Genomic DNA, 26824 nt, shown 5'->3' on the forward strand with positions numbered 1-26824 from the left:
TCCAACAACCTAGATAGTATATAACCCTTGTCTTTGATGCTTTCTTGATGTTTAAATTCAGGTCAGTAAATAATTACTGAGCAACTACTCTATGTGAGATACTTTTCTAGGTATTTTGAGAGATCCCAAGATGAGGAAGATAGGAACCCTGTCCTCAAGAAGCTTAAAATTTCAAAAGGGAGAGAAGACATGGAATACTGCAACCACTGCTGCCAGCTCTTCTGTGCCAGGTGTGGCTCTAAATGCTTTCGAGATATTAGCGCATTTACTCTTCAGAGCAACTCTGCAAGTAGGTGGCGTTATTTAATTTAATAGATGAGGAAACTGAGGTAGAGCATTATTATGTAACTTGTCCCGTGTTACACAGAGAAAAGTAAGCTGAAACTTGAGACGGCGGGAGATGAATGTTCACCTTTAAGTCATACAGTAAATCACTGCCAGAGCCTGGGCAACTGGAGCCCCCTGACTTTCTGCACAAGGCTCCTCTTATTAAACTGTGAAGTCCTTTTGTTTCTTCCTTAATAATGAATGAGACTAGAAAGGATTTCCACCCTCCATCCAAGACTCCTGCTTGCTTATTCTGAGAAAGCAATTAACTTTAACTCCAACTTTGTTTTTCTAAAGAGCCCCGAAAAGTATTCACTAAGGATTTTATGAAACCTTGAGCAAAGAACTGTTTGTACAAATACCGTTTTGAAAGCGTTTCCTGGCTAGAACTAATATAAACGTACATTTACTGTTGACTTTAGGAAGGCCTTCATACGAATATCAGTTTTGAAGTTTATTTATTTTGTGAAATTCACTCATCTATCTAAAATGTATGTTTTGCTTTAGCATATCAGAATCAAAGTTTGTTAAATGCTGTTTTTATTGGAAAAACTGGTTTTATTTACATAAAATATCTAAAGCATAACTTTAAAGAAATACAGTAATTTTAAAAACACCCTCTAGGGGTTATTATGCTTAGTGAAGTAAGTCAGACCAAGAATGACGCATACTTTATGTTATCACTTATATGTGGAATCTAAAAATAAAACAAACGAATTAATATAACAGAACAAAAACACACTCACAGATACAGAGTGCAAACTAGTGGTTACCTGTGGGGCGGGGGAAGGGAGGAAGGGTGGGCTGGGGGTGGGATTAAGGGACACAAACTGCTATGTATAGAATAAGTAAGCAACAAGTTCATATTGTGCAGCATGGGGACATATAGCCATTATTTTTTCATAACTTTAATTGGAATATAGTCTATAAAAATATTAAACCACTATGTTGTACCCCTGAGACTAATATATTGTAAACGGACTATACCTCAATACAAAAAAAAAAAAAAAAAAAAAAAAAGAAAGAAATCCTCTAAGCATGTTAACTTTCCTAAACGATTCTTAGGCAATCGGCAGGACTGACTACCATCAACAGGACCCTTTGACAAAAGTGAACAGCAGATGGTCTCACTTGAAAATCATATTTTTTTATTGAAGTATAGTCAATTTACAATGTTTCTGGTGTCGGCATAGTGATTCACTCATACGTATATATATATATATATATATATATATTCCTCTTCGTATTTTTTCATTATAGGTTATCACAAGCTATTGAATACAGTTCCCTGTGCTGTACAGTAGGAGCTTGCTGTTTAGCTATTCTGTATACAGTAGTTTGAATCTGCTAATCCTGAACTCCTGATTTATCCCTCCCCACCCCCGTCTGGTAACTGTAAGTTTGTTTTCTATGTTTGTGAGTCTCTTCCTGTTTTGTAAATAAGCTCATCAGTGTCTTTTTTATAGATCCCACATGTAGGTGAATGTGTATTTTTGACCTGTCCTTTTCATCTGTCCGCCTTCCCCTTGGTCCCTGGGTCTCCGGATTTGCCCTGCCACCACTTAGGACGCCTTTTGCTCCTGTGCTTTCAGCAGCCACTGACAGTTGACCGTTTTCCACTTCATTCTCTCAGATTCTCTGCTTTTTCAGCGTTCAAGGGGATAATGACATGGATAAATCAATTAGTGATGAGGGTTATGTTAGTTACCTAGGGCTGCCGTGAGAAAGTACCACAAAAATGGGTGGCTTAAAACAGCAGAAATTCATTCTCTCTTCGCTCAGGAGGCTAAGTCCAAAGGCGAGGTGTTGGCAGGGTTGCAGTCCTCCCAAAGTCTCTGGGAGAAGAAATATCCTTGTTCTTCCTGGTTTCTGGTGGCTCCCAGCAGTCCCTGGTGTGCCCTGTCTCGTGGCTGCATCACTCCAATCGTCCTCTGTGTTTCCGTGTCTGAGTCTTGAGTTTCAGACAAGACAGTTCAAGTCTCAGGACTGCCGTGTACCATGTGCTAGTTTCCTAATCAGGGGCAACTCTCTGAGCAGCACTCTCTGGGCAATTAAATTTATATCCAGGGTTATTCATTTTTAGAATTAAAGAAAGATACAGTAGGTATTCAGAAATAGTGGTTAGTATGTTTCCTACATTAGTAATAATAATGATGATGATGAAAATGCTGCCAAAGGGATATGTTGCTATTAAAAAGAGATGGCATCTAAAATGCATTTTGCCTTTTTGTATTCTTGGGGATGTTAATCTTATATTCCATACCCATGAAGGAAACAGCAGGCTGCCTTAGGATGCTGGAACAGAAGGTTCAGTATTCACTGGCGTGGTCAAATCTCTGCACTCCTCATCCTTTGTAAGCTGGGTTCTGCTTACCCACATCTCTTCTCTGGCAGATGGCTGATGTTGGACCCACGAACTCTCAGGGCCTGACCTGACCCTCCCAACATGGCCTAAGTGCCACTCTGAGTTCCCCCCTTACACACAATAATTTTGTTGTGGAGTGAGGATAACTCTAGAGATTAAAAGGAGGCGAGAAGATGCCACTTATGAAGAGAAGGTAACATGGGGAAGTTGGAATATTTGTAGACAGCCAGCCAGCCCTGTCAGAGAGCGTTCAGGTTGTATGTGAACTTCAAGTTTATTTCTTTGTTTGTTTTTTACCACTAGCTGGTAAGCCAGCTTCTTGCTCACTGCCTCTCAGTCACTCCCATTAGTCCCTGGTGTCCAAAACAGAGTGCCTGGGTTATCACTGGAACTTGCCATGGCTTAAGCCTGGCCTGGCTTAGTCCACAAAAATCTATTAATGCATCAGAGGAACTTCTAATAAGCAGTCATTCCACCCCAGTTTTGGTCTCTGATTTTCCGGTCTCTGCTCTTCTGCCTCAGGCTCCGTGGTGGGTTTCCTGCCACTTCGGGTCACCTCCACACACCACCACCAACCTGGCCGGCGGGCTGTGGCGGGGCCCTTGGCTTGTAGCACAAAGAGTTCAGGCAGTGCTGTCTTTTATACAAATGCTCACTAGGGGGCAGCACATTGAAAGGCTTAAAGCCTTTGTATTTCCTTTCACTGGGTGGATTCATTTAACCTTCTAAACAGTATTGTATTATAAAAATAAAATGTATACTTTCACATGAAGTTCTTATTTGACTATTTTTTAAATTAGGCTTTCCAGACAAAAACAGACTGCTAGTAATACTGACTTGACACTCACTGGTTTTATTTCAGTAGGCTCTGTGGGATGGTAAAGTAGTGTTTGCTTCGTGGAGGTCAAAATATACCTTATTTTTCTTATCCTAAATGACCCCCATCCTTCCATTTTTGGGGAAAAAAACCTTAAGGAAAATGTTCTGTCACATAGTTCTGTCCACTGCCTTCATTCTATCCTCCCTTGAAATATCTGCTACTGCCAACAGCAAAGGGTTTTTCTAAACAAAACAAAAATTTATCCTTGCTAAAGGGTAAAAAACTGTTAGCCATTGGAGGAGACTCCAGTAGTGAACTGAAAGCAACACAGCCCTAAATCCTTCTTGTCTTAGTGTGGTCCTTAAGTTTGAACCTGGAAATGTACTTAAGAAAAAAACGTCTTTTCTTAAATACCTAAGAATAATCTTCTTTCTCACTTTTTCTGAGACACACACACACACACACACACACCCCTCACCAGTAGTTTTGCTCAAAATTGGTTACGGAAAGAACTGTTAGGAAACCTCCAGCCCATTTATCTCAGTAGCTGGGTCAGACTGTGACTGATGGGTTATAGTTAATTGGGATGAAAACTCAAGGTAAATGCAGTTTTCCATGAGTAGTGGTGAGTAGAACTTATATACCCATATAATTTCAATCCTATAGTACAAAAGGAAGAAAAAGCAGTGATGTGTGTGTAGGTAATGTTCTGGTGACATGAAGAAGCAACAAGAGAGGAAAGAGAAAAACTAAATGCCTCTGTAGCTGACACTGGAAAGCAGTTAAGCAGAGAGCATGGAAAAGCATCAAATGTGAAACAGGAGTCCAGAAGCTGGATCACAAAGCGTGGTCCCTGGATTTGGCTAAGTGGGACGGGGGAAATTTCTTCCGAATGAGAGAATTGGAGTCGGAAAGTAAGAAGTTTAAGGAAAATGTTCTTTCAAAAAAGCATTAGAATTAAGTAATGATAGTTCATTCAAAATATTGTAAATTCACGTTGTGAACATGAAATTGGAGGGACAACAGGGTGAAAGAATATCTTTGTCCTTTGAGATGGTCCCACGTGAGGGTAGACAGGAGGAACCAAGAACAGAATTGATGATGTCAAAGAAAGAAAGGAAACTCGTAGCTGAGAGCAAGTTTTTCTTTGTCCCTGAGATGAAATGGAATTTCACACGGTTTGTTAGAAATTTACCTACTGCAGGTCTCCAAATGAATTTTTATAAATACTTTATTCTATAGATGGAATGGAATTAGATAATCTCCAGCTCTGATAGATCCAGCAAAAGCAGACTATGGATTTCATGTTCAAGTTCTCATGTCTGCAATGTGTTCCTCACCAGGGGGTACCACATCGAAAATATTTTTTTGTCTCTTAATTCTCAAGGGTGTTGCCCATCCTATAATCATTTCATGGAGTTGCTTGGGACTCATTTGCCCAGAACTCACCTCTGGAAGCAGGAGATTCATTGTGGGGCACACACATGACAAACCTTGAGTGTTTCTGAGATGGAGAACTCCATGGTCACATTTATTTTCTCAGCTTTCATCTCATGGCAAATCTCTGCTATGTTGCCGAAAAGCAACCCTGCAAAGTCAATGTGGCATTGTGGGGTTACGAATGATCAGTTCACACAACTCAACCAAGCTATTGTGTCCATGATCTGACTAAAAACATCACCCTCTTTTGCTGCCCTCATCACTCCCTGAAATCTATTATCTTTTTTGACTACCATTGTGACAAAAATACCACCTTGGCCATTCTTTTGGGTAAAGGCTTGTAATAAATATTATGGGATGATGGGTTATTGCTTTGAGCCAAGGTTTTTCCATCTTAACATTTGGGGGCACTGTTGGCATTTGGGGTTAGGTAATTCTTTGTCTTGGGTGGGGGGCTGTCTTGTGCATTGAATGATGTTTAACAGCGTCCCTGGCCTCTATCCATTAGATGCCAGTAGCACAAAATGCCTCTAGACACTGTCAAATGTCCCCAAAGGGGGAAAAAATCACCCTGATTGAGAAGCACTGCACTAAACTATTATCTCCCATTAGTCACTCTATGAACTGGCCACACCAGTCTAGCAGGGCATTGAGAAAAATGAGAGGTTTCTGGAGCTCCGGAAAATCATCAGCTCAGGAAGCCTCAGGGAGTGGCTACAGAGGGTAAATACGCACAGGCTATTATGGGCAGAGGTAACTTGTGGAGAACCACAGAAGACAGACTGAGGGGAAGACAGAGATGGGGATGGGGGAGAGAAAGACAACTGAAAGGAAGAAGAAATATGGAAACAGTGTCACGTTCCCTCTAGGGCTTACACAGATAACCAGAAGGAAAACCACAATTTACAGTCAGGAAACCAAGAATCTGATCTCCACTCTGCCCACCTCTTGGTCTTTAGACCACAAAATTATCTTTAAGCTCCTGATCTATAAAATGTGGCTATGTCTCCAGCCCTGGTTATCTCAGTATGTTGTGTTAAGGCAACACATGAGAACATACTTTGTAATTGTGTTCTTGAAAGTGTCAAGAATTACTATTGTTGGACAGCTGTGCCTCACATGTGAGTCAGAAGGCTGAGAGGATATAACTTAAAACTGCAGAAAGCCTGGGAATAGGGTCAGCTTCATCCTAGAGCAGAAACACATAGTTTAGTGAAAACTCAAGTCATACTTCATAACCTAAGCCTGGGTTCTTGGGCATCGGGAACAGTTATGAAGGATACTCAAGAGAGCGTATATCTGAATAGACCGATGAGTAAAATGAACACGTGTTAGCATCTTCCATATAAAGGAATTTCTATGAATCTCAGTGTACCCTTATCGGTCTTCTTAAAGAGGAAGTCTTAATAAATACTAGTAACAAGGTCACAGTACTGTCTGAACTGCTTGTGTTCTATGGTGGAAAAACTTGCCTGGCAAAAACTTCAAAAGATATTTTAGGTAATTGTATACAGAGTAAATCTTGGAATATTTTCTCATATTTTATATGGAGTGCTGATAAAATCTTCCTCAAAACAAATTTTTTTTTTAAAGACGAGGATTGGCTTATAGACAACAGGAAAACAAAGAGAAAACCCCCGGTTGAAAACTTGAGGCAACGAAACCTTTTGGAACTTCCTAAAAGGTTCTGTTGAGGATCAGCTCAAGTTTTAAAGAAAGATTTACTGCTTATTTGTTCAACTCTAGTGAAAATAACTAAGCATGTTTGCCCTCAGGAGTCTAGACTTTTGTACCTGGCCCAAAGGAAGACCCACATCCGCTAAGATTAACCCAGTTCTTGCGGGATACACGTGTGGCAGGATGGAGAAAGTGCAGGGAGAAGCACAAAGATCGTTCCCATCTTCTGTTTACGCGGGAGGGCAGACATCATTGTTTTTCATTATCAAATTTTCTGTTGCCCAAGTTACAAATGAGAATGTGTGGAAATACGCTTTAGGCGTTCTGTATCTGAAATGCTGTTGGCAACTGCAGTTGTGCTGAGTTGGATACTGAGAGCTTAATTACTGTAAAATCTTGTAGCATACGAGGGAACCATCAGCGGCTGAGCTACTAGACTGCTTTTTCTTTTGTGTCTGGTCTTTAGGGATGAAGTCGAGCCCTCTCCTTTTACTCTGCTCCTTTTTTTCACTCCCTCAAACGGGAGAGCTCAACCTATTTGTAAAACATTGTTACTGAAGTCATCTCAGGGGGGTAAATTAATAAGTAACCACAGTTTAATGGTACAAGGAATAGAATGGCTGGTTGCCAGGAAGACAAAGGGGACTTGCAGAAAGTTATGAGGTTTTGAGGAAAATCCATGCTCTAAACTGATAGCTGCCTTATTTCTGTCAAATTCTAGAATTTCAACGAATGCATCCCCAGAACAGAATAGAGAGTACAGTAGTGTTAACTCTCAAAATGGTGAGGCTTATTGTAGAAATGGGATAAGTACCCTCAAAGTTAGTGGGTTCCCTGTCACTGAATTATTTACAAGAAGAATGATTTCTTCCCTTTTTAGAAACTCACAAACTAGATAGACAAGCCCTTGTGATTCTGCCCTTGTGATTCCTACTTAACTTGAAATTGGATGATTTAATGTGGTGTTGGATTCTTAGAATTTTGGAGAGAAAAAGGCTGAAATCATGTTTAAAAAACAGGTTCATTTTATACCGTACAACAGGGCTGAAGCTTGAGAACAATAAGCCCCATCACAAAAAGACAAATACTCTATATAGGATTCCACTTATATGAAGTATGTAGAGCGGCCAAACTCATAGAAACAGAGTGAAATGGTGGTTGCCAGGGGCCGGGGAGAGAGAAATAAGGGGTTGCTCAATTGATACAGAATTTCAGTCTTGCGCAATAAAAAAGTTCTATAGATCTGTTGCACAACAATGTGAATACACTTAACATCAGGGAACTGAACACTTAAAAATGGTTAAGATGGTAAATTTAATTTTTTTTTACCACAATTAAAATTTTTTTAAAGTATTAAAATTTTATTTTAAACTATTTGACAAAGAAAAGAACTTTGTTTTAAAATCCTAATGAAAATAACCGAGTAGGAGCACAGAATGTAAACAGTATAGGCTATGTCTATCAGATAAGCTTTCAGGTCAGAGAGAGAGAATTGCTGCATTCTGAGCACAACCAAAGAGCAACGATTCTGCTGCTCACTGTTAGGAGACCTTGAAAAAGACACATCATGTACTCATCAATAACTATTTACTAAACAAAGAAAGAGGGCCAATATTGTGCTAGGTGATGGGAATTCAGTGATGAATAAGACCGATTTCCGTTTCACACCTCAGTCTATTGCAAATTCCCCCTTGCTGAGGTTGTCAATGACCTTCTAGAGACTGAATGCATTAGAAGCATGTTTTGCAGAACCTTGTTGATTATTTCCTTTTTCTTAAAACTTTTTCTCTCTATTGGCTTCCTTGACTTCACCTTCATGCAGTTCTTTTTCTACTAGAGCTGTTTCCTCCACCTACTCCATAAATATTGGTGTTCTCCAGAGCTGTATCCTAGACTCCCCCTTTCTTCTTAGCACATACACCCTAACAACAATTAGTTAATGACCCCAAATCTTATCTCCAGGTGAAACTTCTTTTTCTGGGTTCCAGAATAGTACATCTTCTATATTATTAGATAGCTCTATCTACCTGAATGTCCCAAACTCAATATATTTAATATTTATCCTCTTTTCTGCTGTCCTGTCTTCCTACATGTTGTATATGAGAAAATGACATCATTGTTAATGTAATTGCCCAGGTCAGAACCTGAGAGTTGTTCTGTATTTCTTCTTCTACGCTGTCCTCACCTAGAATGACCCAACATGGTCTGTTAATTTCATCTCTTTAACAGTTTTAAAATATTACCTGTCCATCCTCTCCTTCATCCTTCTGTCACTGCTTGAGTTCTCGTTTGAATGATCGCATTTGAATGATTTCAGTGGACACATTCATTTCTACCCACCTAGCCTTGATTTTCCTTAATCCATCTGACACATTGTTAGCAGAATGACCTTAACACACAAATCCAATCATGTTGTTTTCTCTGTGCAAAATTCTTTAATAGTTCCCCCATTATGTATAGGATAAAATCTTTACACTTTTTCAATGTCTTTTGGGTTCTCCCTTGGCCCTCTTCTTAAGCATCATCTTTTACTTTTATTACCTTTGCATCCTGTTGGCAAACAAAATTGAACTCTTTGGTTTGAGACCACATCAGACTTGGTTTCACTTCTATGCCATTGCATATTATTTCCTTTAACTAGAATACTCTCCTGAAAACCTGTCTGGTGAGCTCTTTTATAAAAGAGATGCACTTTTCTTAGCCAAATGGAGTCTTCTTTGTAAGTGGCTCATGACCACTGTTTTATTATTTTATTGATTTTAAAAGTGTACAATTATATACCTCTCTTCTTTCTGCTCAGTTTTCCCATACACCTAAAACTACTCAAAAAAATAAAGTCTATTAATTATCTATTTAAGAAGTACCCTCCAATTTCTGAAAACGGGGAAGTCCTTAGTTTGCTTACCATTTATGCCTACTTTATTAAGCACCTTCCCTGACGATACTGAACACAAGAGGATTAAGAAAGTGAAGTAAAGACGGTATTAGGGAGACATAGGCAGACACATTTTTCTTGGCATTGATAGTGCCAAGCATTACAGGGGAAGAACTGGAGAGTCTCAGGACGCTCATGAAAATTTTGTCTTTCTATGGAGTGGGATAGATTCTCAAATAAGCCAGCACCACTGCACCGTTGGAAACAAAAGAATAACCTGCCATTTAAAGGAAGGAAAAATATTCTTCTAAGGAGAAAATCTTAATGATCATAATATTACTTTGGAAAAAGTAGTATTAATGCCACGGTTGGTAATGACAACAGCAGCAGGGAACATTCATTGAAAAACCTACTGTGTGCCAGGAACTAAGCATTTTTGCCCAGAGGGTAGGTGTGGTCACTATTATACCCATTTCCCAGATGAAGACTCACCAAGGTTAAGGCTCTTGCTGAAGGTCACACAGCTATTAAATGAAAGTATAATGTGAAAGCCTCTCTGGCACTGTAGCGCCTACTGCCTCTAAGAGGATGGAGGAACAGAGTTTGGGAGTGGGAGAAGCTTTGGAAGCCTCACTTCTTAGAACCTGATATACCAAATATTTCTCATTTCTTTACTCTGAAAGCTGTCCCTCATTTCAAGAGCTCTGCACCATTCCGGCGAAGATGTGTGAGGGAGACTTTTGTCATATTTATTTAAAACCCAGACGATGTGAGAGCCACAGCTTCATCCTCTCTACATTAAGCCACAGCAGGGGGAAAGCTCCATGAAAAATGAGTATCTGATCTCTGCCTTGGGCAACATATTCTTTTTGAATTTAAAAGACAGAGAAAAGTAGCACATCTCTGTTAGGAATGTAGGGAGGAGAAAATTCATAAAACTCAGATCTCTTTGTCAGAGAGTCACACAAAACAGCACAGGGAACATGTGATCGCCTTGAACAGAATGGAAGTGCCTCTGCTGGTTTAGGCTGAACATGAAAAGATGTTGGAGCACGGTTTGTGGAAAGGGAATTAGATTTCTTGATGTTTCCAACAAGATCGAACACAGCCACACTTAGGACTGCTTACAAAATCCACTTGGCACTGGTGGGGTGCAGAGAAAGCCTTGAAGGAGAAGGTTAAATGGATGGTTCAGAGCCTCTCCCCTGTCTGTAGCTGGTCACACCAGGGCAGTGGGATTTCAGAGAGAAATTTCCCTGTGAAAACAAAGGTACAGATGTCCTGACTTCACATTTTATCATGCTTATTCTTTTTCAATCACGTTCACATGTTATCCTCATGACAAATTCGTGATGGTGGTCAGGCGGGTCCCATTAACCTTACTTATCCAAGAAAAAAAAAAGAAAAGAAATGTAGAACCAGTGAGGTGGTTCGTCCTGGCTGAGTTCAGGGAGTTAATAAGGGGCGGGAACTGTACTAGAACCAGGAATGCTTAGACCGGTTCTGTACTCACAGCTCATGAGGTCAGAGCAAACAGAGGAGAAGAATGGACCTCAGATCTCCTACTTCAAAGGAGTAGGTAAGGGTATGTGAAGAGCAGAAACACGCAGTGGAAGAAGAGATCATCCCAAGTCCACCAAGATTAACTCCTGGATTTGTGGAGTGAGTTATTTTGGGTTCTTATTTTGGATTCTTCAGGAACAGATCCTAATGCAAGGACTGTAATGCAAGAAGGTTGATTGGGACATGGTGATTCCAGGAAAACCCAGTGGGAGAGCGGGAAATTGAGAAAGGTGAGGGAAGTCCATCAATAAAGGGTGCACAGTCAAGCCAGCCACCCCTGTTTGTGGAAGCTTAGTTCTCCCAGGATGTAGAAAATGCACCTCATAGTTTGCTCATCCAAAGGGCAAGGGTTAAGAAATGTTTCAGAGATGGATGTAAAGGGGGACGCTGATTCACCTGCACTCCCAGCCCTCAGAGAAAGTCCTCAGAAAGATGAAATCTGGCTGGTTTTCACTCCATTGATAAAATCAAAAGGAGACTGGGTACTGACAGTGTCTACATCATAGCATCTCCAAGAAAGGCCAGGAGTGGAGGAGAGAGATTGGAGGGTAGACACAGGAAATTCTCATTCTTGGCTATAGAAGCACATTATCATGATTGAGTTTTCTCAGCATCAGAGGTAGTATCAGAAGACCTCTTTTAAATAATTTTAATTCACCTTTGTTGAAATGTTTGGTGTTTACAAACCAAAAACAGACTCACAGACATAGAAAACTTCTTCCTTTGCCTTACCCTATTCCTCATTATTATCTCCTCAGGCAACCACTGTTATAGCCTAGTGTCCTAAATAAAGCTCCTTAGGCTTAATACCTACCTAAATATTTTTACTTTACGGTAGAACACAAACCCAACCTCTTTTGACTGCAGGTGTTAAAACTCGTGGGTCTTGGCAAAATTAACAAATTCTTGATGCTTGCAGAATAAGTCAAATGTTTGGGACTTTACCCTTTGGGTAGGATGGTGGCTTAGGAAACTCAAATCCTGTAAAGATGGCCACATGCCAGTCCTTTGAAGTAGAGGTCTTCAAAGTTTCTATAGAACCTCTGTTGGCCAGCTTCATGACTCCGACGGCTGCTTGCAAAATAAACAAGTAAGTGGCTGATATGCTGCACAAGTTACAAGTACTGTAACTTGCTTGTTGTGCTGGTTTCAAAAGTAAATGTGTGAAAATGTGTGAGTTTGAAACTTGTCCCACTGAAAGAACTGTGAATTCTTTTTGAATCCTGTATCATTGTAAGAGAGAATATTTCAAATTTATCTTGGCAGGAGTACCAATGTGTACCTATGATTTATAAAATTATTCTTCTTAACTGCTTTGCAATGATGTCATTACCGGGGTTCCTAGCTATTAATTTGCAATCAATTTTCATATCTTCTGTCACCCCTTTCAAGATTACATGGTAATTACAGAAATACAAAATCATTCAAGCATGCTGAGTAACTCTTATTTATAAATTTATAATATCAGTGAGTAGATAAAAATATCTGGCCAATGTGAGTTTATGGTTTAGATAACAGGATAACACATAAAATGTGGGCAACATACAGGGCAGCATATAAATATTCAATGCCACAAATTTCAAAGAAAAGACATACAATTAGATCAGGCTTCATGGAAAAGGAATGGATTGAGGGAAATGCCTTGAAGAAGGTTTTATGTGTTTGGTGAAATTATTGTCATATGGGAATGACATGAACTAAGGTGGTGCCATAGTAATAAGTTGGGTATGATCACTAAAAACAAGTAGATACATCAGCTGGAGGAAAATTTTGTGTTTAATTTCAGATCCCTTTTAAGAAAAACACTTATCCAAAAACCCCAAAAACATTAATTTGAAAAGATACATGTACCCTAATATTCATAGCAGCATCATTTATAGTTGTTAAGATATGGAAACAACCTAAGTGTCCATCAACAGATGAATGGATTAAGAAGATGTGTTACATATAGATGAAGGAATACTACTCAGTCATGAAAAAGAATGAAACATTGCCATTTGCAGCAACATGGGTGGACTTGGAGGGTATTATGCTAAGTGAAATAAGTCAGAGAGAGAAAGACAAATATTGTATGATATCACTCATATGTGGAATCTAAAAAATACAGCAAACCAGTGAGTGTAACAAAAAAGAAGAAGACTCACAGATATAGGAAACAAACTAGTGGTTACTGGTGGGGAGAAGGAAGTGGGAGGGGCAAGATAGGGGTAGGGGATTAAGAGGTACAAACAATTATGTATCAAATAAGCTACAAGGATCTATTTTACAACACAGGGAATATAGGCAATATTTTATAATAACTATAAATGGAGTATAAACTTTAAAAATTGTGAATCACTATATAAAAAAAGAAAGAAAAACATTTATAAATTTACTTGCCCTTTTGATGAAATCTCATTCACTAACACAAAAATCATGCTGAAGTTGCTTCTTTAGTGCAATTTGAGAGCATATCTCTTGTGACACCTTGTGTCATGAAATGTTTATCATACTAATTAGTACTGATCTCTGAGATCATCCTTTCCTAGTAATGGCAGAAGGCTGAGAACTACATTGTCACTAGTCACCACTTGTTTACTATCAACCTACGTTTTTGCATTTGTCACATTCATGGTGCTGGCGAGCTCATTCTTGATCCCACACAAGGCTGCTTCCTTCCCTTTGCTGATAAACAAAGTTTCCCTTGTAGTAAGCCATCTTGCTTTTTGTTTGTTTGCTTGTTTTAGCTCTTCCTAAGTCTAATAACTGGGTGGAGGTGGATGGATAGATAGAAGAAGAATTTAAATAATCCTTAGATTTTGGTGGATGGCACTCTCAAAGTAATAGTAATAGAGAGTTGATTGGTTCAGCCCAAAGCATCAGTATGACTGCGATTCAGAGTATGAATCCTGGAGCCAAACTGCCTTTGTTTGAATCCTAACTCCACCATTTCTAGCCCTGTTGATTTGGTCAAAATATTATTTAGTTTCTCAGTCCACTTGTACTTTTATCTGTAAAATGGAGATGACAATAAATAGCAACCTTTTAGGAGTGTTCTGAGACTTAAATAATACGTTCCTTTAAAGCAGTGCTAGGCACAAGTTAAGAACACAAATTGCTATACAATTATGATTAAGCATTACCTATTAGTTTTATAATATTTTTTCTACCTCTGAAAATTTACTATTACACAGGCTAAGCATAAACTCCCTATTATATTCACCCCTTTATGGAATTATGGTTGTTTTACATTGCTCTGGATAAACTGTGCCCTTATCTTCGGCTATCATCTAAAATGTTTATTCTGTTGGATACAAAGACTTGCTTTGCTACCAGACTTTCCATATTCTACCTTGCTTCCCCATTTGCCAAAGAGGGAGAAAGAAAAACAAAAAGGGATTTTCTCCCCTCCCTCCAACCCTCCTTCGTGGCCCCCCACCCACTAACCCCACCACACACAGAGTTACATTGGCACTGATTTATCTTCAGATGAATATAATAAGAAAACATGAATAAGGACTTTTAGTCTCCCACATTTGAACTTTTGGACACAACTTTAAACAAACTTGGCATATGTTAGCCATATGTTTAAATGTCAGCCAAGTAGTTAGATGTCTAATATTTAAACATAAGCTGCAAAGTTTAGAATTGCAGTAGAAAATTCCCTTTTTGTTCAGAGCTGGACTCACACAGTGGAGTTTTATGTCATATGATTTGAAGGGCACCAGACAGCCTTTTTCCTCTGTCCAAAGAATATCCCCTTTTGCCCTCCTGTTCTCAGTGTCTCTTCCTTTATCAATTATTTTTGGGGAAAATGACAAGGAGTTGCATGCTAAAGCAAGTTGGATTACTTTCTTTCAAAGGAGGATTAGGAAGCAGGAAAACAGCCAATATATTGGAATACTTCAGTTGAGTAAGGGGAAAGATGGGGGGGGGGGAGATATAAGTCCCTGAATTAGTCTTTGCTCATATGATTCTCTTGCTGAAAGACTTTCTGTTTTCATTTATTTCTAAAATTCTTTTCAGACAGATTGATTCAGTATAGGCTCCCCTATATTATCGGGCAAGTAATGGTTGTCTTTTAAAAATACGAAACCATCAAGGCTACTAAGAACCAAATAGTATGCTAATATAAACAAGGACAGGGACATTTCCCCTTGACAATGATCTAACAGTTAATGTCTGTGATATTGAATGAAAAATATATTCACTTAATGGAAAACAGGGTAGAGTACCCAGTGTTTAAGCATAAATTTAACCTTTGTTTCTTCAAAAGTGATGTTGTTCCTTTCTTTCTTTTGTGGGTGTCAAATAAGTGCAGGTATAGAAGGAAATTCACAAAGTGTCTGCAAACTCCTCGAGGCCCCAACTCACACTCAGCTATGAGAGCCTGACCGGACGAAATCTCACTATTCAAGGTGTTTTATTTCCGCTTACTCTCTCTTGCACCAGGAACGAAGAATGGCAACAGACTAAAGTTCTTCTGGTTTCAATTTAGCTTTGGGAAAGCATTTGTATTTTGGTAAAAGTGCTAATTTATAATATATCCGTTAGTCTTATCCCTATATGAACCAGTCTTTTGGGGCCTTCAGATTTTTGTTTTGTTTTGTTTTGACTTTAAGCTAAGGCTGTCTTGACTAGGAAGATAGGACAATGTACTGTTTGAATCATTATGTTCACATGCAGGTAGAAGAGATTTTTAGTCATCTGGTTACAAGCGTTGTTTTTTTTTTTTTATTGAGTTATAGTCAGTTTACAATGTTGTGTCAATTTCTGGTGTACAGCACAATGCTTCAGACATACATGAATATACATATATGGCTACAAGTGATCTTTTAGCTACATGGAGAAATTCTGACTCCATTAGGGCTGGTTAAGCCACGGTGTGGTAAGTTGGCTTTGCTTTAAGACTATGAATGGTTTGTGGAACGAAGGAAGTGTAGACTAGAAACACTGTAAGTTAAAAACTTAATTCAGCTGTGGATGTGGTAAAGAAAAAACACAGATAGAAACCGTGAGTCTTGAAGTTTGACTGACTTTGGTTTTAATCTTGGCTCGTAGTTAGGTAACTTTGAGCAAGTTAAAGTTTTGAATGCCTATTTCTTTTTTTTTAATGGAGATATGAAAATACTCCTCAAGGACTAGTGTAAGGAGGTAATGAAACAAAGCATGGGAAATAAAAGTTGGTTGTAGACCATTAATAAATAGTAGATGCTAATACTACAATTTTAGATTTCCAGATTTTCTCTAATCCACCTACTCTCACCATCATGATTATTCTGTACATTCCCTACTTGCTTTTATCCATGCATTTGATGAATTAAATCTCATTATTCTGAAAATGTGTAAAAGAAGATTCAAACTAGTTCTTTCAACTTTCTTTTTTGTAAGTTTGCTATATTACTAACATATGAATATTTAATAGTCAAATGGAATTCTCCAAAACACCTTGCTTTGTAAAACATTCACGGGGCAGGTCTTGTCTCATTAACTTTGGGTATCGTCTCATAATTTATCTTATTGTAACTTAATAAGTTGGTGAATATTTTGAATGTTGGAATCTTTATTCAACAGCTTTTAGTTTCCTAAATTCACAGGAACATCCCATGTTTGTCATTACCACCCTTTTGGAAACGAGATTTAAGCATCAGTTAGATATATATAAATATAAATAATGTACCTTTTTGTAGGGTTTATCACTTGCATTTACTTTAGAAATACTGTAAGAAGAAAGCCAGGGAAAGGCCAGGGGAAGGAACAGTACCTTGATAATTATACTCTCCATTTTGATCTAGACTCTGTCCTATCAAAATTTTCCAGTGTGTTTGTCAGAAGGGAATTAAGAAGGGTAAGAGTCTTCATTAAGATAAAATCAACTAAATTCATGCAAGTGATAAAACTACTTTGCAGATTCAATTGAGACCCCTAGGAGCTAAGTTTGGGGGAATTTATTAAAACATCCCTAGGGTGGTGTGGAGCTTGCATGTTAGGTTCATAAATTGATGTTCTAACTAAGGTTCAGTGCTAAGAGAAAGCAGCTCTCATAATGGAAGTCTTCTGTGGGCTATAGATTTAAAATACATATTTTCTTTTCTTTTTTCTCTCTTTTTTTTAATTGAAGTACAGTCAGTTATAATGTGTCAATTTCTGGTATACAGCATGATGTCCCAGTCATGCATGTACACACATATATTCATTTTCATATTCTTTTTCATTAAAGATTATTACAAGATATTGAACATAGTTCCTTCCCTGTGCTATTCAGCAGAAACTTTTTTTTAAATCTATTTTTATATATAGTGGCTAACATTTGTAAATCTCAAACTCCCAAATTTATCCCTTCCCACTCCCTTTGCCCGGTAACCATAAGATTGTTTACTATGTCTGCAAATCTGTTTCTGTTTTGTAGATGAGTTCATAGTGTCCTTTTTTTTTTTTTCCCTCTGTTTTAGATTCCACATATGAGTGATATCATACGGTATTTTTCTTTCTCTTTCTGGCTTACTTCACTTATAATGACAGTACGGAGATTCCTCAAAAAACTAAAAATAGACTTACCATATGATCCAGGAATCCTACTTCTTGGTATATATCCAGAGGGAACTCTAATTCGAAAAGATACATGCACCCCAAGGTTCACAGCAGCACTATATACAATAGCCAAGACATGGAATCAACTATATGTCCATCAACAGATGACTGGATAAAGAAATTGTGGTATATTTATACAATAGAATATTACTCAGCAATAAAAAAAAATGCCATTTGTAGCAACATAAATGGGCCTAGAGATCGACACTCGAATTAAACTACCTATTTTATAACTTTAAACATTAAAAAAAATTAATGTTGTTCCTGTTTAAAGAATCTTTTATTTTAACTGATTGTACAAATGGAATACGTTTAAAATGAGTAAGAATAAGACTGATCTATTCCAATTCTGGTTTTACCTCCATTTTCTTGTGTGGAATATTTCCTTCTGATTCATTCTGGGTCAACTCTTCCACGTCAGGGATTTAAATTCCTGATCTACAGGCTTTTGATATTAAAGGCTTTTAGTCCTGCTATTTCCCTTGGTAACCAGCTCCAATTGCACAAATAAGAGTCCTTTCTGTGATCATAAACTAAAACGGCTGTTTGTAGTTTGCTTTTTAAAATATTCTCTCTCATCTAGGATCTCTCATGTTCTTTCATGTTAAAAAAAAAAAAGCAGAAATTAGTCACTGCTATACAGGATTTGAAGCCCTGAGTATATATGTATTTTTCCTGTGAGGTGGTTTCTGTTACTTTACTCAGTAGCAAATCATAATGTTTGTGTACGGTCTCATCACTTATAAATCACTTTCGTGGTCCCATTTGAACTTTATGATAAGCCTATGAAATAGTAGAGTTGCTTAGTGAACTCCTGGCCTGAGGTAAGTTCTTAAACATTGACCGAAAAAAATGTAAACATCAACGTCTTATTTTTAAAAAAGAGATACTCTGAGCACTAAGAAGTTAAAATGATTTTCTAAAGTCACTAGGTAGAGTTTGAACTCATTTTCAGCTTTTCTAGATCACAGGGCGAAATGGCTTCAATGGTATTTGTGCCTTTAGTTTTTGTGGTTGTTGCTTAAGGTAAAATTGATAATGAAATATTCAAATATTAAGTGTCCAATTTGAGTTTTGAGAAATGTAACACATCAGTCAAGATATTGAATAATTCTATTTCCCCAGCATTTCCTGGGGGGACCTTTCCTATAACTCCCACTCCAGGCAATTGCAGCAAAGAAAAACAAACCTGACTCTATATTGGATCTATTCTTTTAGCTCTAACCTTTGAGCCCTGCTGCCTGAGCTCAGTCGAGTGGGGTCTGCAGTTTTGTAAAAGATTATTGCCCAGAGCCTGAAATGTGCAGGATAGTCTATTTGCAAGTCTCTGACATTTAAAGGCATGACACTTTTCCATTCATATAGAGATGAAAAGTTGCAGAAGAGAAAAGAGCGACTGTAGGCATTCTTTATATATTCTGAATCCATATCTTTTGTTGGATGTATGTGTCTGTGAATATGTTCTCTGAGTTGGTGGCTTGTTTATTCATTTTCTAACGCTGTCTTGAGCAGAACTCAAATTTTTTTCTACTGTTATTGTTTTCTGCATTTTGTCTAAAAAATATCTGCTTTACTCCTGTTATTATGCTGACTTTTAAATGTTAAGCCAACTTTGTATTCCTATGATAAACATCACTTAGCCATTAAATTTTATTCTTCTTAGAGACTGCCAGATTCAATATGCTAAATTTGTTAAGGACGCTTATGTGTGTGTTCACGATGCATGTTGGTCTGCAGTTTTTCTCTTCTTGTAGTTTTTTTGTCTGGTTTTGGTGTCAGACTTACACTGGCTTCAAGACAGTCTGAGACTATTCCATCCCCCTCCCTTCTACTGAAGGGCATTATGTAAATTGTTATTATTTCTTTCTTAATTAGTTAATGTAATTCTCTAGGGAAACCATCTGGGTGTGGTGTTTTCTTTGTGGAACTTTTTTCTTTTAAATTGTTACAATTACCATAATAAGAATAAATCTATTCAGACTTTCTAGTTCAGATTTTCTCAGTTTTGGTACATTTTGTCTTTCAAGGAATTTAACTATTTTTTCCAAGTTGTTCAATTTATTGGCATCAAGTTATCCATAAGATATCCTCATTACCCTTTTAACATCATTTTCACATCGGTGGCATCTGCAGTTATTTTTTCCCTTCTGAAGCATAAGCTTTTTCTGTTTTGTAATGCTGTGTGCTTGACTTAGCTTTGACTGCCAAGGCATCCACTTCAGAGAAGGCTCTCTTGAATAAACACAGTATCAATCACACAACTAGATAAAGAGGCAGAAGCCACCCTCTTCCTACTCAAATCAGGCTCTTTGTTTCAGAGATTTTGATTGATTTACATAAATTAGCATTTAGGCTGCTTGTTTTTCTCTTCTTGTGCTTTAAATTCATTCCTATTCTTATGTTTTAAATTCACCAAGAAAGCGTGAACCGCGAAACTCTAGGCTCCCAGTCTTGACTCCATAAAAGCAGAAAGAACCACAGGCCCATACTCTCTTTTTCTGCCTACCCGCAACCTCACTCCGTGGCCCCAGGCGTGCCGTGCAATCTCCAGGACCTGTGAGTCCCAAACCTCATTCTTTTTCCAAGTTTCCTGATGGTTATCGCTGAGGGCATTTTGCAATTGTCCGGTCCAGCCACAACACTGGTTATCAATATTGAGCTTAAACTTCTAGGAGAATCTCCTTGCTTAAAAAAGTGAGAAAGTAGTTCTCAAAGTGTAGGTCTGAGGTGAGCACCATTTGGGGAATCGTCAGACAGAAAACAAGCCCCCAGTGATTGTAACGTGCAGTGAGGTTCGCCTACCACCCCGTCAGCTGCTCTGCTGTACATCTCCACGTGGCCTTCTTCTTTCTAATCACTGGACTGATTATTTATCTTCCTCCTAAGTTCTGTGACAACAGGGAATGTGTCCCCTATTTACCTGGTTCCGTAATTCACGTTTGATAAAAATGTTAATGCGTGTGCTGCATTTGGGTCACTTGCTTTGCCTCCATTTCTTAGAACTATTCTTTCTCCTTACATTCCAGACGCCCACATGACTTCTCACAGGGGTTTCTGGGCATGAAAAAAAATTGTGTTTTTTCATGACTCTAACTGGTTTCATTTCATGGGATTATCACACTTTATCCTGCAGGGAGAAAAACATTGAGAAAGAAGAAATCTGATAAATTTCTTTATTGAGTGAACCTGTTTACAGAAGCATTGTCTTTGTAGTTTTAAATTTGATTACTCCTTTTAGGTTGAAGTAGACAGGAGAAAAATTTCTTTTTAATAGAATTCTGCCTTTAGGATCCTTATCAGTTGAGTTGTGTAGTTAGACCAGGCCCTGGTGGAGAAAAGAATGTAAAAAACGAATGTAGTTTTCCTGGCTTAGAAGTAGGATCATAACATCCTAGTCTCAGGACTAAGAAAGTAAAAAAAAAAAAAAAAATCCAAAAAAGCAAACAAAAAAACCCAACTTGCTTAATTGAAAGCATATTCAAATAAGGATTGTGTGGTGAGGATTCTAGAACTATTTCTGGCACTGAGATAAATTCCTAGGGGGGATTTATAGAACCTTTTAAACCTCAGTTTCTTTATCTGTTAAAAAAAAACACATGATATTCTGGATTCTTTCTATGTGAAAACTGTTTACGCTTAATGTTCCTGCAGTTTCATTGTCTCTTTTGCATCACACATTTCTTCTTCTTGCCTGGAATATTCCTGTGTGCCTGCAGAGTTTTCAATGCTTTGAAATTTTTTTCTGTTTTCTTTGACCTCATATCTCTATCACCGATGCAAGAAGTAGCTCACCTTTCAGTTTAAAAATCTTTGTTCTACTAAGCATTCCACTAGAACGTGCTTCAAGGGGAAGGCATGGGACTCTTTGAGTATATAGCATAAATTGTAGCAGGAATCCTTATCATGAATCCTAATAAATCCTAAATTTGTTCTAAGTTGTAGTGTTTACTGTCCTTTTAGTAATCTTAGAGCTTCAGAATTTCATGCATTGCTATGACATTTATCGGTTCTTACCTTTATTACTGGTATGGAGATATATATATATATATATGTACACATACACACACACAAATGCATATACACATATATGTTTATATAATTAATTTAAGGATATATACTCATGTGTGTATATACATATAACACACATATATATGTATAATATAGTATATGTTTAGATGCCGTTAGAATGTGGGAGATCTGCTGCTTTTTATACGTGTACTGAGTGTACAAATCTACCTTTCATCTGTATCTTTTCCAAATCTAATCAAAGCCTTTGTTTTATAGGTAGACTCCTTGCCACACAAATTTGCTTCTAATGCCAGTAGATTCAGAAACATAGCTTGGGATCCTTGCTTGAAAATTTTATGCTTTGTGGTCTCATATATGCCTATTATTGCTTTGAAAAAATAATCAGAGTGTACATTGGTGAATCAAATGTTCACCATTGCTACAGACATCCTAAGTACCATTTTCTCAACAGCAAATATTGAAAATGTTAGCAGCAAATGCTTGCTCATGTCTCAATATTTTTTCTTATACAAAATCCAGGCTGTATGAATAAAATGAGCACTTCTATTTTCTCAGGCAAATCTGTTTTTAGTATAGTCACAAAGAAATCAGTTACCATGCCTGCAAGATTTGTTGGCTATTTATTCACTTATTAAATTACAGTTTAACAATAGTCGCTCCTCCTTCCTGGCTTAGGGACATGATTTGACCTTTAGTTTTGAATTGCTAAGTAAAATTATACATTCATATATTCAATTTCCTATTTGAAAACACTGGTTTTTATGTTTCCTTGGTTATCAAAGTTAATTTTTTTACACTGATTATGCTCAATTTTGTTACATGAGCTCTCAGGGGTGGAGTCACAGGTTTTATTAGTGTCACAAGAACTCATAAATGTTAACTGACTGCCCGCAATGGAAACTGAAGTTCCTTTTCTTTGAAAATTATGGCATGTTGATGAGTGTCTGGTACTGACATTGCTACCACCCACGTATGGGATTTTGGGTATTTCTTGAATTCAATCAAATCAGTTAGTAATAACCAGATGTATTCTACTTATTGCTAAAAGAAATCCTCCCAAATTCAATTTGAGGTAGAATTGTAGTAGCTATTCATTTTTGCTCTGATGGTCAAAATGTTTTATATTAAAAACAATGCCTTTAGAAATAAGAGACATATATAATATTTTCATATTTTTTCCAATTACTTAATATTTCTAGTCTCCTGTATGCAGTCCTGTGAGTTACTTAAAAAAGGTATTGAAATCTTTTGTGTCCCTGGAAGAAGATGTAAGATTAACTGACTAAAATAAGACGTACTGTAAGTATAGTATAACTCTCATAAACACTGAAAAAATGACATCGACTAGAATAGAGTTGATTTAGGTGATATTGATCTGAAAAGCATTGGGGAACACTTGTGCTATTGCCCTCATGTAATTTAAGATTTTTATTTTCTGTGTATGTTTATCTCCTTTTCTGTAAAACGCCTTCACATGTCATTAGACCCTTCTGAAAAATTGAAAAGGAAATGATGAGTGAATAAATGCAGTTCTAAAAATTACTTCTCACCCCCAATATCTGTAATGTAATGCTAGTCTGATGTGGTATACCCAGCACACTAGCTCAAAGACTAGGTGATGAAATCATCCAGCACTCTGACTCAACCACTGTGACATTTGGAATGTCACATAGCCTCTCTGGTTTCAATTTCCTTACTCATAAACTAAGGATGTTGGGGTGGATGATCTATGATTCTTTCTGGTATTAAATCTTATATTTTAAGTTTCACTAATCAGTTGTCTATTACCCTTCCAGGCACAGCTGTGGTCATTCGGGCATACACAGGTCGTCATGACAATTGGCTTCAGAAATTTCAAGAGCATTTGAATAAATATGCTAATGATGCTAGACTTTCAATCTACCCTATCCCTTTCCTAATTTTGTTAAACAACAACAATAACGAACTTTTCTAGCCAGAATGGCAATATTTACTAATCCTGAAAGCAGGATTGTCATTTTTCTGTTAGATGCTGTTAATTATCCATATAAAATGTAACTAAGAGCTCAGTTTTGCCTGGAGCTGGTGATTATGGTAGTGGAATTTATAGAGATAGGAAACACAAAGTATCTTAAACCTAAACCCCAGCGTTCAGTAAAAGGGCTTTAAAGTGGAAAATGCTTCTCCCTCCTGACCTTATCCAGTACCCCTCTCTTATTTATCTATTCTGGAATCTACTTTTTTACTTGACTTGTGAGTAAAGTGAGATTGAAATAGGAATGTAAAGGGACTTATGTTTAAGCCATTATGAATAAACGTGGCCGGTAGGTGGTACTGTTCCTTGTTATTTCCAAAAAAGCAGTGTTAACCTTCTCCATCTTGTTTAGGAATAAAGCAACTTCCCATCAAATACAAGCCTACATATGTGACCCTAAAATAAGGTGCTTTGAGACCCGGGCAGAGCTGTGGGAGTTGTGCAGTCTTCTTTTATTAGTCAAGCCCAAGTGGAGCTGAATCTGGGTCACTCAGGAAAACTGCCGAAGAAATGGACGTTTCCTTGGCTCCCAGGGGGCGCGATCCTAAGGGCTGCAGAGGAATTACAGCGTTAACTTCCTCCTTCCGTGACTTACCATCTTCAACATTTGTATCGCAATTTACTATCTTGAGTGAGACCCTTGCAGCCCTCTTTATGAAGAAGGTAGTTACAACGTATAGCCAGATGAAAGAATTATTTAGCATGATCGAAGGCAAATTTCTATCACAGGTTTTTAAAAGAAGGTAGGTTGGAGAAAAATTCCAGAGCGCCTGAAAATTTTATTAATTTTAAAGGTATTTTTGTTACGGTCATATTATACTAGACTATGGTTTTGTTAGCCAGTATAGACATATAGATCTGTATCATTTCATGAATATTTAAATTTAACAGGGGCAAAATTCTATGCCAAGCCAGCTTTGCCTGTAAGCACCTACTTTTTGTTCCCAAGCCACACAGTATGATGGATGGCCTGCCATTCTCACTCTGCATGTTCTTTACATGATCCTTCTTCAAACAGTTGCCTTCTTTTCACCTGCTGGACACTCACACTGAGCTGGCCCTTGCTCAGCCTTCAGGATGTAGTCCCAGTGTTTATTCTCAGCCCAGGAGGTCTGGGTTCTCTCACACCCATTCTGCTGGATCAGGTTTTCTGTCTCTAATTACCTCTCCCAGAGCACAGCATTCCATCAATATCAATAAAATGTTATAATTTGTCTTTCTTGTCCCGCAGACTCTCAACTCTGTGGGCAAAAATCTGTCTCTCTTATCCTTGTACCACGTATAGCACGGCGACCAACGCAACACATAGTAAGAGCTCCGTAAACAAAATGAATAAAAATACCAGAAATAACACTGTTTTTTTCCCAGGAGGAATATCAGAATGATGAGATTATGGCAAATGTCAAACGTTCATACCACTTTTATACTAAAAGGGGAGGGGGTGTGTTTGGCTATTTCAAACTTCTTGGTGCGTGAATCTGTTGTTCTTGCAGCTGTCCACGTAGGTCTGGTCACAATGTTCCTATAAACCTCCAGCAAGACAAATTTTATTCTCTGTTTTGCAGCTTTTTTAATAACAGTGGAAAAGTGTCATATCTTTAAAGGTCAGAACCTTGAGCATGGGTTATCCTGTATGTTTTAGGCTATAGGCAACATTCTTTTACTTATTAACTTGTAGAGGAGAGAACATTTCCTTGTCCTTTGCAGCTTCTAGGGGTTGCCTGAATTTCTTGGCTCATGGGTCCCTTCCTCCAGCCTCAAAGCCAACAATAGTGGGATGAGCCGTCATCTCTCTGACCCTGCTTCTGTCATTGTCACATCTCTTTTTCTGACCCTAGCCAAGGAAGATTTCTCTGCTTTTAAAGACCCACGTGATTAGATTGGACCTACCTGGATAATTGAGGATAGTTTCCCCATCTCAAGTTCCTCTACTTAATCCTACCTACCAAGTCCTCATGCCAAATAGGTGCCATATTCACTGGTTCACAATAACGAGAGCTGTTATTCTGCCTACCCCAGTATCCTTGGACACAATTTTCTCAGCCGATTCTTTAACAGTAAAGTGGACATACTACTGTCACTGCCCTCACCTTGAGAAGTTTGTGAAAATTTAATACATAACTTCTTATTGGAGAGTAACAATGCTATAATGAATAGGACTTCTTATCTTTATTTTATAGCCATATGAGAAGCAAAGACTGATTATGAAAACCATAAACAAAAATCCTATCAATTCGCCTTACATTTTGGTAAAATTTTTACCTCCCCTCCACCCCACCCCTTCACTTGACTTCTGGCACATTGATTCCTGTTTACTTTGGTGCCTTAGTGATAGCACCCTCTTATCTTCCAAGTTCGATTCCTGTTACTACTTTGGAAGTGTACCCCAATCGCCACCACATCTTTTAATAAATTAAAATACCCCATTTCCAAATGTTCCCCACACCAAAAACATTTTTTTTTGGAACTTGGACATGGTTCTTATATATTAGATATGAAACTTGATACTGATTAATGCCATATTCTAAGACACCTGGAAGCCACAGTTTATTGAGCTAGTCCTAAAATGAACTAATGATACAATTGGAGAGTACACATGAGTATTTTTCTTGATATGCTTCTCTTCTCCAATAGGCATGCAGCGGCCAGTCCTGTTCAGCGCATGAGAAACAAGAGATAAACAATGCATGTTATACTTTAATCTGTCAGAGTCACATAATATGAAACAGTACTTCAGAATTTGGATTTCATGGTCAAAAATATCAGGGTTTAACCCTTGGTCTGCTATTACTTACTAGCTGAATAGCCTTGGGAAAGTTCCACTTATATAAACCTTCATGTCCTCACCTGTTAAATGGTGGAAAGATCTGACTTCTAGGTTTGATCTGAGGATTGAATAATGCATGAAATACATTTATCACAATGTCTAGCACACAGGATGAATTCAATATTTAATACTGCTATTTTGTTTTGTCTTCAGCTTTCCAAACGGCTGGTAAGAAGCAAATGAGAAGGGAGAATAATTTCGAATGATAATAATAAGTGAAAGTTTTTCTTTCCCACGTGAAGACCCAAAGACATTTATAAGAAGCAGACATGGTGAGTAAATTAAAAATACGAATAGTTTCCCGGTGTCTCCCGTTT

General features: G+C 37.8%; 1 long non-coding RNA gene across 2 annotated transcripts in view; it reads left to right on the top strand.

The window, feature by feature from the left end:
- LOC123614471 (uncharacterized) overlaps nucleotides 1–26824 on the top strand; it is a 38280-nt gene continuing 11456 nt past the window's right edge. Inside the window, exons 1-2 of one of the 2 annotated variants that reach the window (XR_012504070.1) lie at nucleotides 1–289; nucleotides 26661–26779. This is a non-coding gene — a long non-coding RNA (uncharacterized LOC123614471). The remainder of the gene's footprint in view (nucleotides 290–26660; nucleotides 26780–26824) is intronic. The other variant, XR_006721881.2, reaches the window with a different exon arrangement.

Source organism: Camelus bactrianus, chromosome 34, assembly GCF_048773025.1.
Source record: "Camelus bactrianus isolate YW-2024 breed Bactrian camel chromosome 34, ASM4877302v1, whole genome shotgun sequence".
Classification (NCBI taxonomy): Eukaryota; Metazoa; Chordata; class Mammalia; order Artiodactyla; family Camelidae; genus Camelus; species Camelus bactrianus.